General features: G+C 36.2%; 1 pseudogene; it reads right to left on the reverse strand.

Moving 5' to 3' along the window:
• Nucleotides 1-7616: 7616 nt before the first annotated feature.
• On the reverse strand, nt 7617-8281 carry LOC133227405 (poly(A) polymerase type 3-like; annotated as a pseudogene).
• Between the last annotated feature and the right edge of the window lie 3000 nt (nt 8282-11281).

Genomic DNA, 11281 nt, shown 5'->3' on the forward strand with positions numbered 1-11281 from the left:
CAACTGTCAATTCAGTTGTCTTGTTATACATCTAGACAGTAAATTCATTAAATATGGAATTATCTTTTTCAACACTGTATTACTAGCTCATTGTAAAATGTGTAAAACATATGATAAGCAAAATACAATTTTCAGTAAACAGCCCCCTTGATCTGCTATTTAGATTGCCATCTTGTGTTTTGCAGTGCTTTTTCTATCACATTTATCAGAACACCATAATTATCCAATGGTTCCACTGATTAATCAACCACACACCATTAGCAAACATGGGCCATAGATTTTTGTACCTATCATCATAATGAACTTGTTCTTACAGAAACTGTTAATGCTGTAATGTTACTATTAGCTAACAATTCCTTCTATTATTTATTGTTAATATGCAGAAAGTAGAATAAATGGACATTCGATAAACGTTGAGGTAGTGCACATATTGTGTTTTATTTTCTTCTAGGCTCCTAGTCACAAAAAGATCGTCATTAATTAACTAATTAATTCAATACATACTTTTGAAATCACGCTATGAGATAAGAATTTTGAGGAGTTGAAGCTAGAAAAGTGGGTAAAGTCATTCCTGAATCCCCATTAAAATTGGATTACATAGGAACCTGGAATGTCAGGTCCGTGAATCAAGGCAAATTGGAAGTGGTCAAACAAGAGATGGAAAGAGTGAATATCAACATTCTAGGAATCAGCAAACTAAAATGGACTGGAATGGGTGAATTTAACTAAGATGACCATTAATCTACTATTGCGGGGAGGAATCCTTCAGAAGAAATGGAGTGGCCATCATGGTCAACCAAAGAGTCCAAAATGCAGTACTTGGATGCAATCTCAAAAATGACAGAATGGTCTCTGTTCGTTTCCAAGGCAAACCATTCAATATCACAGTAATCCAAGTCCATGCCCCAACCGGTAATGCTGAAAAAAGCTGAAGATGAACGGTTCTACGAAGACCTACAAGAACTTTTAGAACTAACACCCAAAAGAGATGTCCTTTTCATTATAGGGGACTGGAATGCAAAAGTAGGAAGTCAAGAAACACCTGGAGTAACAGGCAAATTTGGCTTTGGTATACAGAATGAAGCAGGGGAAAGACGAGTTTTCCTAAGAGAACGCTCTGGTCATAGCAAACACCCACTTCCAACAACACAAGAGAAGACTCTACAAATGGACATCACCAGATGGTCAACAGTGAAATCAGATTGAATATATTCTTTGCAGCCAAAGATGGAGAAGCTCTATATAGTCAGCAAAACCATGACCAGGATCTGACTGTGGCTCAGATCATGAACTCCTTACTGCCAAATTCAGACTTTAATTGAAGAAAGTAGGGAAAACCACTAGACCATTCAGGTATGACCTAAATCAAATCCCTTGTGATTATACAGTGGAAGTGAGAAATAGATTTAATGGCCTAGCTCTGATAGATAGAGTGCCTGATGAACTATGGAATGAGGTTTGTGACATTGTACAAGAGACAGGGATCAAGACCATCCCCATGGAAAAGAAATGCAAAAAAGCAAAATGGCTGTCTGGGGAGGCCTTACAAATAGCTGTGAAAGGAAGAGAAGTGAAAAGCAAAGCAGAAAAGGAAAGATATAAGCAACTGAATGCAGAGTTCCAAAGAATAGCAAGAAAAGATACGAAAGCCTTCTTCAGCAATCAGTGCAAAGAAATAGAGGAAAACAACAGAGTGGGAAAGACTAGAGATCTCTCCAAGAGAATTAGAGATACCAAGGGAACATTTCATGCAAAGATGGGCTCAATAAAGGACAGAAATGGTATGGACCTATCAGCAGCAGAAGATATTAAGAAGAGATGGCAAGAATACACAGAAGAACTGTACAAAAAAGATCTTCATGACCCAGATAATCACGATGGTGTGATCACTGACCTAGAGCCAGACATCCTGGAATGTGAAGTCAAGTGGGCCTTAGAAAGCATCACTACGAACAAAGCTAGTGGAGGTGATGGAATTCCAGTTGAGCTATTTCAAATCCTGAAAGATGATAAGATGATGCTGTGAAAGTGCTGCACTCAATAGGCCAGCAAATTTGGAAAACTCAGCAGTGGCCACAGGACTGGAAAAGGTCAGTTTTCATTCCAATCCCAAAGAAAGGCAATGCCAAGAATGCTCAAACTACCACACAATTGCACTCATCTCACATGCTAGTAAAGTAATGCTCAAAATTCTCCAAGCCAGGCTTCAGCAATATGTGAACCATGAACTTCCTGATGTTCAAGCTGGTTTTAGAAAAGGCAGAGGAACCAGAGATCAGATTGCCAATATCCGCTGGATCATAGAAAAAGCAAGAGAGTTCCAGAAAAACATCTATTTCTGTTTTATTGACTATGCCAAAGCCTTTGACTGTGTGGATCACAATAAACTGTGGAAAATTCTGAAAGAGATGGAAATACCAGACCACCTGATCTGCCTATTGAGAAATTTGTATGCAGATCAGGAAACAGCAGTTAGAACTGGACATGGAACAACAGACTGGTTCCAAATAGGAAAAGGAGTACGTCAAGGCTGTATATTGTCACCCTGTTTATTTAACTTCTATGCAGAGTACATCATGAGAAATGCTGGACTGGAAGAAACACAAGCTGGAATCAAGATTGCTGGGAGAAATATCAATAACCTCAGATACGCAGATGACACCACCCTTATGGCAGAAAATGAAGAGGAACTCAAAAGCCTCTTGATGAAAGTGAAAGTGGAGAGTGAAAAAGTTGGCTTAAAGCTCAACATTCAGAAAATGAAGATCATGACCTCTGGTTCCATCACTTCATGGGAAATAGATGGGAAAACAGTGGAAACCGTGTCAGGCTTTATTTTTCTGGCTCCAAAATCACTGCAGATGGTGACCGCAGCCATGAAATGAAAAGACGCTTACTCCTTGGAAGGAAAGTTATGACCAACCTAGATAGCATATTCAAAAGCAGAGACATTACTTTGCCAACAAAGGTTCGTTTAGTCAAGGCTATGGTTTTTCCTGTGGTCATGTATGGATGTGAGAGTTGGACTGTGAAGAAGGCTGAGTGCCAAAGAATTGATGCTTTTGAACTGTGGTGTTGGAGAAGACTCTTGAGAGTCCCTTGGACTGCAAGGAGATCCAACCAGTCCATTCTGAAGGAGATCAGCCTGGGATTTCTTTGGAAGGAATGATCTAAAGCTGAAACTCCAGTACTTTGGCCACCTCATGGGAAGAGTTGACTCATTGGAAAAGACTCTGATGCTGGGAGGGATTGGGGGCAGGAGGAGAAGGGGACGACAGAGGATGAGATGGCTGGATGGCATCGCTGACTTGATGGATGTGAGTCTGAGTGAACTCCGGGAGTTGGTGATGGACAGGGAGGCCTGGCGTGCTGTGATTCTTGGGGTCGCAAAGAGTTGGACATGACTGAGTGACTGAACTGAACTGAACTGAACAGTTAGAATATGTGGATATAGTTAAAATAATTTAAAAAAATGCATCTTAGAAATAGGAAATAACTGGATCCTTTGAGAGCATAAAATAAGACAAACTAGTCTAGAAGATAAGAGGGAAGTAGAAAATTGTGAAACTGAGGAGGTCAGTGAAAAATGAAGACTATCATTTAAAGAAGCAAGACCAGGAGCTTAGAAACCTGAATGAATAACTGGGTAAAATGAAATTACAGACTGATGGGAAAAGAGAAAAGCATCATTGGAGTGGTGGGCACTAAAGCAAAGTCTTTCATTTGGGACAGGTGGTGTTTTGAGATGCTTGTGAAATACCCAAGTGGTTAGTTCTAAGAAATAATCAATACTAAGGACGTGAGGCCAAAGAATTAGCTGTGGACCTCAGACATGTACGTGTGAGACTGTAGTATGAGAAGATTATAGGCCACACAGGAGTATGTGCCATCATCTGTGGCAGGTTTAAAGAGTGAAAATTTTAAGACCTTGGCTGTGGCTCTGATAGTCCCCCAATATTAACCAAAAAGCAAAGGAGAAGCCTGTAAAGGAATCTGACATGAGCCAGAGACAGAAAGCCAAGTGAATAAAATGTCCCAGCACCAAAGACTGTATTGAGGAAGAGGTCAACAGTCTAATACTCTGGGTGTCAAATATGTATGAAAAAAAAAAGTTTCCACTGGATCCATTGGCACATAATGTATGAAACTCATTTTGCTCAAACAAAAAGAACAAAAACAGAATGTTAGAAGTTGATTAGAAAGAGTTTAGGGAGGGAGGAAAAAAGTAAATGTAAATATTTTTTTGAAGATATGGCTGTGAAAAGAGAATGGGAGAAACTAGAGCCCGTGGGGATGCTGAGGAAAGTACCAATAAAGGGAAACAGGTGGAACAGAATTAAAAAAGAAGATAACTGAAAATTTAGGTCTCTTAAAAGAGACTGGAATGAGAGTTACACTGGCATCAGGAGAAGAGAATATTATTCCACCACAGCAATAAGAAGTAGGAAAGAACAACTTCAACTACTGTAGGTTTGCATATTTAATGGGAGAAAATTGAAAACAAAACAAACAATATTTTTAGAATTTTCTATGAAAATATGGCAGCTTAAATATTGGCTATGTTTTGGAAGAGAAAGCAGGAGATAATAGATAAGCAAAATGAGAGAAGACGGTCAGAATGTGTGGAGATTATAGGTGTTACTGCAGAGTAAATTTACAGAAGTTGTGAACATTTCTTAAATAGCACTGTTCAATGATGACGGTAGTTTTTAGGTGAACTGATAATTGCTATTGTACTGTAAATTCTAAGCTGGTTATTTTCTTTTATTCCTCTAAATTCAAAAATAATACTTGTCTTTTCGTCATTGCTAATTACTCATGACCTTGAATTTTTAACTTTTTGTTGCAATCTATTTTACATAGGGTAAATGTGTACATATATTGATTTCCACTGTGATGACTTTCAACATATTCATCAACTGTGTAAACCATACCACTATCAAAATACAGAAAATTCCTGTTGGCTTAGAAAGACCCTTCATGGAACTTCTTTTTCTCCTCCACATGAGATTTCTACTGTGAGTATTTCAAAACAGATTGGTTTGATGGAGCTCCAGTGTTTCATAAAAATGGAATCTTAGATTGTGTACTCATTTATATCTGCTTCTTCCACTCCTTATAATGATTATGACATTCATTCACATTGCTTTCATTGATCATTACTTGTTTTTTTTTTATATATATTCCTATATGGTATTACATTGCAGGATGATGCCATAATTTGTTTATCCATTATTCTTTAGTTGACGTTAGGATAGTTCCCAATTACTAGCTATTACATGCAAATATCCTTGTACCTGCTTTTGGATTTCAGCTTCTATTTTTCTTGTCTGAGTACTTAGGAGTGGAACTGCTATGTCATAAAGTTATTATAATTTATTAAAGAAGGAGCTGCCAAAGTTACTTTCCAAAGTGACTGTACTATTTTAAGCTCCTTTTAGCAATGTATGGAGAATTTCTGCTGTTCCACATCCTTATCAAAAATGTTTGTTGTCACTGTTTATACCATTTTGTTTTTGAATTTTTGTCTTTCTTCTATTATTGGTTTATAGGCTATCTGAATAATTCATTTATTTTGGAAAGAAGTTCTTGTATATATAATAATAGTAGTAGTAATAACTATTATTATTATACTTTTAAGGCTTCCATAACAAAATAGCACAGTCTGGGTGGCTTAAACAACAGAAATTTATTTCTCACAATTCTGGAGGTTAGATGTTCAACATCAATGGGTCAGCAGATTTGGTTTCTCCTTAGACTGTTCCCCTTTCCCTGAAAGACTGCCACGGTATTATTGTGTTCTCATGTCACCTTTTCTCTGAGTACATATAACCCTGGTCTCTCTCTCTCTCTCTTCTTATGAACATATCAGTCATATTGAATTGGGGCCCCATGCTTATATCCTTCTTTAACCTTTATTAACTCCTTAAAAGCCCCATCTCTGAATACAGTCATATTGGAGAGCCATATGAATTTTGGCTTCAACATATGAATTTTGGAAAGACAAGTATATATAAACATATTATTATTTTATATAAATATAAAGCATTTCCCCATCCTGTTCTGCCATTATTTTGTGAAACATATCTTTTTATGGGCAGGTTTTAACTTTGAAGGAACCATCTTATGCTTTTCTAAAAATGTTACACTTTCTGGGTCCAATTTAAGAAATACTTGCTCACTCAAAATCTGAGAAAATATGTACCTACATTTTCTTCTAGAAACTTTTTAATACTTGTGTTTATATTTATCTTAATGATTCATCTCAAATTAATTTTTGATGTATGGTGTGAGATAAATGACAAGTTTCAACGTTTTAAAGTTTTATAAGTTGTCCCAGCCATTTGTTTCAAAGATTTTCCATTTTCCTTGGAACATATTTGACATGATTTTTTTTTTAATGTTTTTTTACTAGTTTATCTAACATTTATCTCTATGATTTATTTTAATTGGAGGCTAATTACAATATTGTATTGGTTTTGCCATACATCAACATTAATTCACCACGGGCGTACACGTGTACCTCATCCTGAACCCCCCCTTCCACTTCCCTCCCCATACCATCCCTCTGGGTCATCCCAGTGCACCAGCCCCAAGCTTCCTGTATTTTGCATCAAACCTGCACTGGCGATTCATTTCTTATATGATATTATACATGTTTCAATGCCATTCTCCCAAATCATCCCCCACCACCTCTCCCACAGTGTCCAAAAGACTGTTCTATACATCTGTGTCTCTTTTGCTGTCTCACATACAGGGTTATTGTTACCATCTTTCTAAATTCCATATATATGCATTAGTATACTGTATTGGTGTTTTTCTTTTTGGCTTACTTCACTCTGTATAATTGGCTCCGGTTTCATCCACCTCATTAGAACTGATTCAAATATATTCTTTTTAATGGCTGAGTAATACTCCATTGTGTATATGTACCACAGCTTTCTTATCCATTCATCTGCTGATGGACATCTAGGTTGCTCCCATGTCCTGGCTATTATAAACAGTGCTGCAATGAACATTGGGATACGTGTGTCTCTTTCAATTAAAAATATTTTTGACCATTTAAGTGTGTGAGGAAAGTATTAGTCGCTGGACTGTATAGCCCACCAGGCTCCTCTGTTTATGGAATTCTCCAGGGAAGAATACTGGAGTGGGTTGCTATTTCTTCCTCCAGGGGATTTTCCCAACCCAGGGATCGAGCTGTGGTCTCCAAATGTCTTTGTACCTTTCTATCCTCAGGTCCACGCCACACTCTTTTGGTTAATGTGGAAATAGAGTCAGTTCCGTTCAGTCTTTCAGTCATGTCCCACTCTTTGCGACCCCGTGGACTGCAGTACTCCAGGCCTCCCTGTCCATCACCAACTCCTGGAGTTTACTCAAACTCATGTCCATTGAGTCAGTGATGCCATCCAACCATCTCATCCTCTGTTGTCCCCTTCTCCTCTCGCCTTCAATCTTCCCATAACTCAAAGCAAATTAGTGTATGTCTTTTTAATTGGTTTTTCTTTTTAATGATCACTTGGCTATCCATATTTTTTAAAGTGAGTTAATTTATTGTCATTTATTTTAAAATCAATTTTAATCTAAACACATTCCATTAAAAAAACCCTGAGGAATCAATATACAAAAGTTGATGATATTATATCTGGATAAAGTTGGCAAGCTCTGTTACTTACTTTTAGTCCAGGAAATAGCATCAAGGAAACCTAATATATTGGAATAGATGTGTGAAGTTTGGCCCTCTGTTAACCTGAAGTTGTCAATAATTAGAAACAGATGTGAAATTTCATTGGTTCCCCTGGAACCATTTAGACTCCTTACACATATTCTATCTATTAATACTTTTTAAGCATACTATCTCTCCTAGGTCCAAATATTCTGGAATAGTCTGCAGTATTAATCTTGCAAAAAAAAAAAAAAAATCAATCCCTAAGCCATCAAAACACAGTTTGATAACTGGCACAAATGCTTCAACAGCTCCTAAATCTTTCACTTTTTCCTGTAAATTCAATTTATAGAATGAGGTGAAAAACTCACTTCAACCAGTATATCTTGGTGCAACACACATCAGTATTGGCACCTTTTGTAGGCATTCCTAATTGGCAAGATCCAAGCATAAACATTTTTCCTTCAACATTTTCAATTACAGACTGTGGAAGATTCTTGCTTTCGCCAATTTCTTGTATCCACTCTTTCATTAGGCTAAATTTCCCAAAGTTAGAGTCTTGCATTGCAGTTCCTCTTACTCTTCAGAAACCACAAAGGGCTTCGGAATTTCAATTAGTTTGTTTTAAGTCAGTCTCCTTTTGAATCTGCTAAACAGATAGCATGGCTCAGACAGTAAAGTGTCTGCCTACGATACAGGAGACCCAGGTTCGATTCCTGGGTGGGGAAGATCCCCTGGAGAAGGAAATGGCAACCCACTCCAGTACTCTCATCTGGAAAATCCCATGGACGGAGGAGCCTGATGGGCTACAGTCCATGGGGTCGCAAAGAGTTAGACACGACTGAGTGACTTCCCCTCCCTTAAACAGATAGCATAGGATGCTATAATGCTTGTGTGGTTGCTGCATTTGTTGTGATCCCTGAGTTGTTAATAGAAAGAACATCACCTTCTGCACAGGGACGACGTAGTCACTTTCCTAGGACAACAGTTGTCACCAAGGACCTGAGACAGAGGGAAGGAGGAGTCCTGCCTCTGCCCTGAGTCCAACTGCCTAAATAAAAGATACACATTTAAGTGTATCTTGTCAATTTCTGCCAAAAGACTGCTAGAATTTGGAGGCAAATATTTTGGAAAGAAAGGACATCTTACCAGTTTGAGTCTTATTTATGAAGGTTTATTCATCTTTTCATTTGTCTTTTTTTTTTCTTTCCTTTTTTCCATTTTTCCATTTTTGAGAAGTTTTAAATAAAGAATTTATACAACTTTTGACAAATTTCAATTTAAACCCAAATATTCTATTTCCTTATTTTGCTTTAAATTGGAAATGCTACTTTATAATTACTGTAAAACAAAAATTGTAGTTATACAAAAATAAATTAGATTATATATTGACCTTGTATGCAAAAACTTTAATACAATAGTTTGGGTATTGTAGGTTCTTTTTTAAAATTATAACAGAATTTTATATTATCCTATCACTGCAAATATAAATACTTTTACTTTCAAATTGTTATCAAATTATTTTTTCATTATATAAAGTCTCCAGTCTGAAGAAATAGTATCTCATTCTCAGGTTTAAGTTGAAAATACAGAGACCCTGAAAATTAAAAACTATCTTATGTGAGGCTTCTTTCCTTAGTTATTAATTATCCGATTGAGAGATTCACATCTAATTTTTATTTTTTATCTTAAATGTGTGCTGAATTCTGTTAAAGACTTTTTATTCAAATATTGAGATGTATTATTTTCTTCATTCTGTTAATATAGTGAATTATATTAATTGACTTTTTAATATGAGACAAACCTTTTCTTCTTTTGTAAAAATTAATTTATTGAAGCATAGCTCACATATATACGTTATCCATTTTATGTGTACAAATCAATGACATTTCAGTAAGTTTATCAAGTTATGCAATAATTACAATAAATTTTAAAACATTTCATCATTTTAATAGGATTCTTCCTACTTATTTTCTGTTAAACCTCTGCCCATTCTCAGACAATTACTAATCTGCTCTATAGATTTGCATTTCCTTAACATTTCATATAAAAAGCAATCCAATATACAGTCACTTATGTCAAACTATGTTATTTTGAACTGAGCATAATATTTTGAGGTTCAGCCACATCATATCATGTATCTGTAGTAATTCCTTTTTATTGATCTGTACTATTCCATTCTATGGATATACCATATTTTGTCCATCCAGTCACTAGGTGAAAATCATTTACATGGTTTCCAATTTTTATTATTAATATGATGAATAATCTTGCAAAAACCACCTACCTGTAAGTTTCTATATGGAAATATATACCATTTCTCTTGAACAGACAACCACTAGTGGGGTTGAATTGCTGGGTCATAAATTCAATATATATATTCAAACATATGTATATATATGCTTAATATTCTAAGAAATTTCTAAAATGTTTTCCAAAGTGCATTATTTTATGTTATCACCAGCAATGCCTGAGCATTCTCCTTTCTTCACATACTCCTCAACATTTGTAGCTATCTTTTCATTCTTTTTTTATGAACTGCTGGAGAGAATTTGATAACTGTTTAGAATTTGAATTATAATTTCATAAAATATAGTGTAATTTTCTCTTTTCAGTAATATTACTAAGATTTTCACTTCCATGATTTGTTCACTTTGTAAAATTAATATAAAACTGTTTTTTTACCCTCTATTGTCTAAAGATTCTGTGAGAGAAGCATATACTTATGATACTCTTGGAGACAGTTTTCTATAGTGACAGTCTGTTGTTTTTCTTTTTTCTTTTTGTAGCTATAGAACTATTCAGATTTTATATTATTCCTGAGGAATATTTGGTCATTTTTCTCTTTAAAGGAATTATTCCTTTTTGTTTAAGATGCTCAGTTTATTGTCATGCAACATTTAATGAAAGTCTCTGATATTTATTTTATTGTGTGATATGCAGGATATCTTATCTTTCATATCTGATACTGGAAGTTTATATTTCCCCACTCTTTTCTTTGAGTAGTCTCGCTGTTGTTTTTCAGTTGCTAAGTTGTGTCTATTTGCGACCCCATGAACTGCAGGTGAACTGCCTCACACCAGGCTTCCCTGTCCTTCATATCTCCCTGAGTTTGCTCAAACTCATGTCCATTGAGTCATTCAACTATCTCATTCTCTGTCGCCCCCTTCTGCTCCTGCCCTCAATCTTTCCCAACATCAGAGTCTTTCACAATGAGTCCACTCTTTGCATCAGGTGGCCAAAGTATTGGAGCTTCAGTTTCAGTCCTTCCAATGAATATTCAGGGTTGATTTCATTTAGGATTGATTGGTTTGATCTTGTGGTCCAAGGGACTCTCAAGAGTCTTCTTCAGAAAAACAATTGCAAAGCATCAATTCTTTGGCGCTCAGCCTTTATGGTCTAACTCTCACCTCCATACATGACTCCAGAAAAAAACCACAGCTATGACTATTCAGACCTTTGTTGGCAAAGTGATGTCTGCCACTGTTTCCATTGTTTCCCCATCTATTTGCCATGAAGTGATGGGACTGGATGCCATGATCTTAGTTTTTTTGAATGTTGAGTTTTAAGCCAGCTTTTTCACTCTTTGACCTTCATCATGAGGCTTTTAGTTCC

Source organism: Bos javanicus, chromosome 16, assembly GCF_032452875.1.
Source record: "Bos javanicus breed banteng chromosome 16, ARS-OSU_banteng_1.0, whole genome shotgun sequence".
Lineage (NCBI taxonomy): Eukaryota > Metazoa > Chordata > Mammalia > Artiodactyla > Bovidae > Bos > Bos javanicus.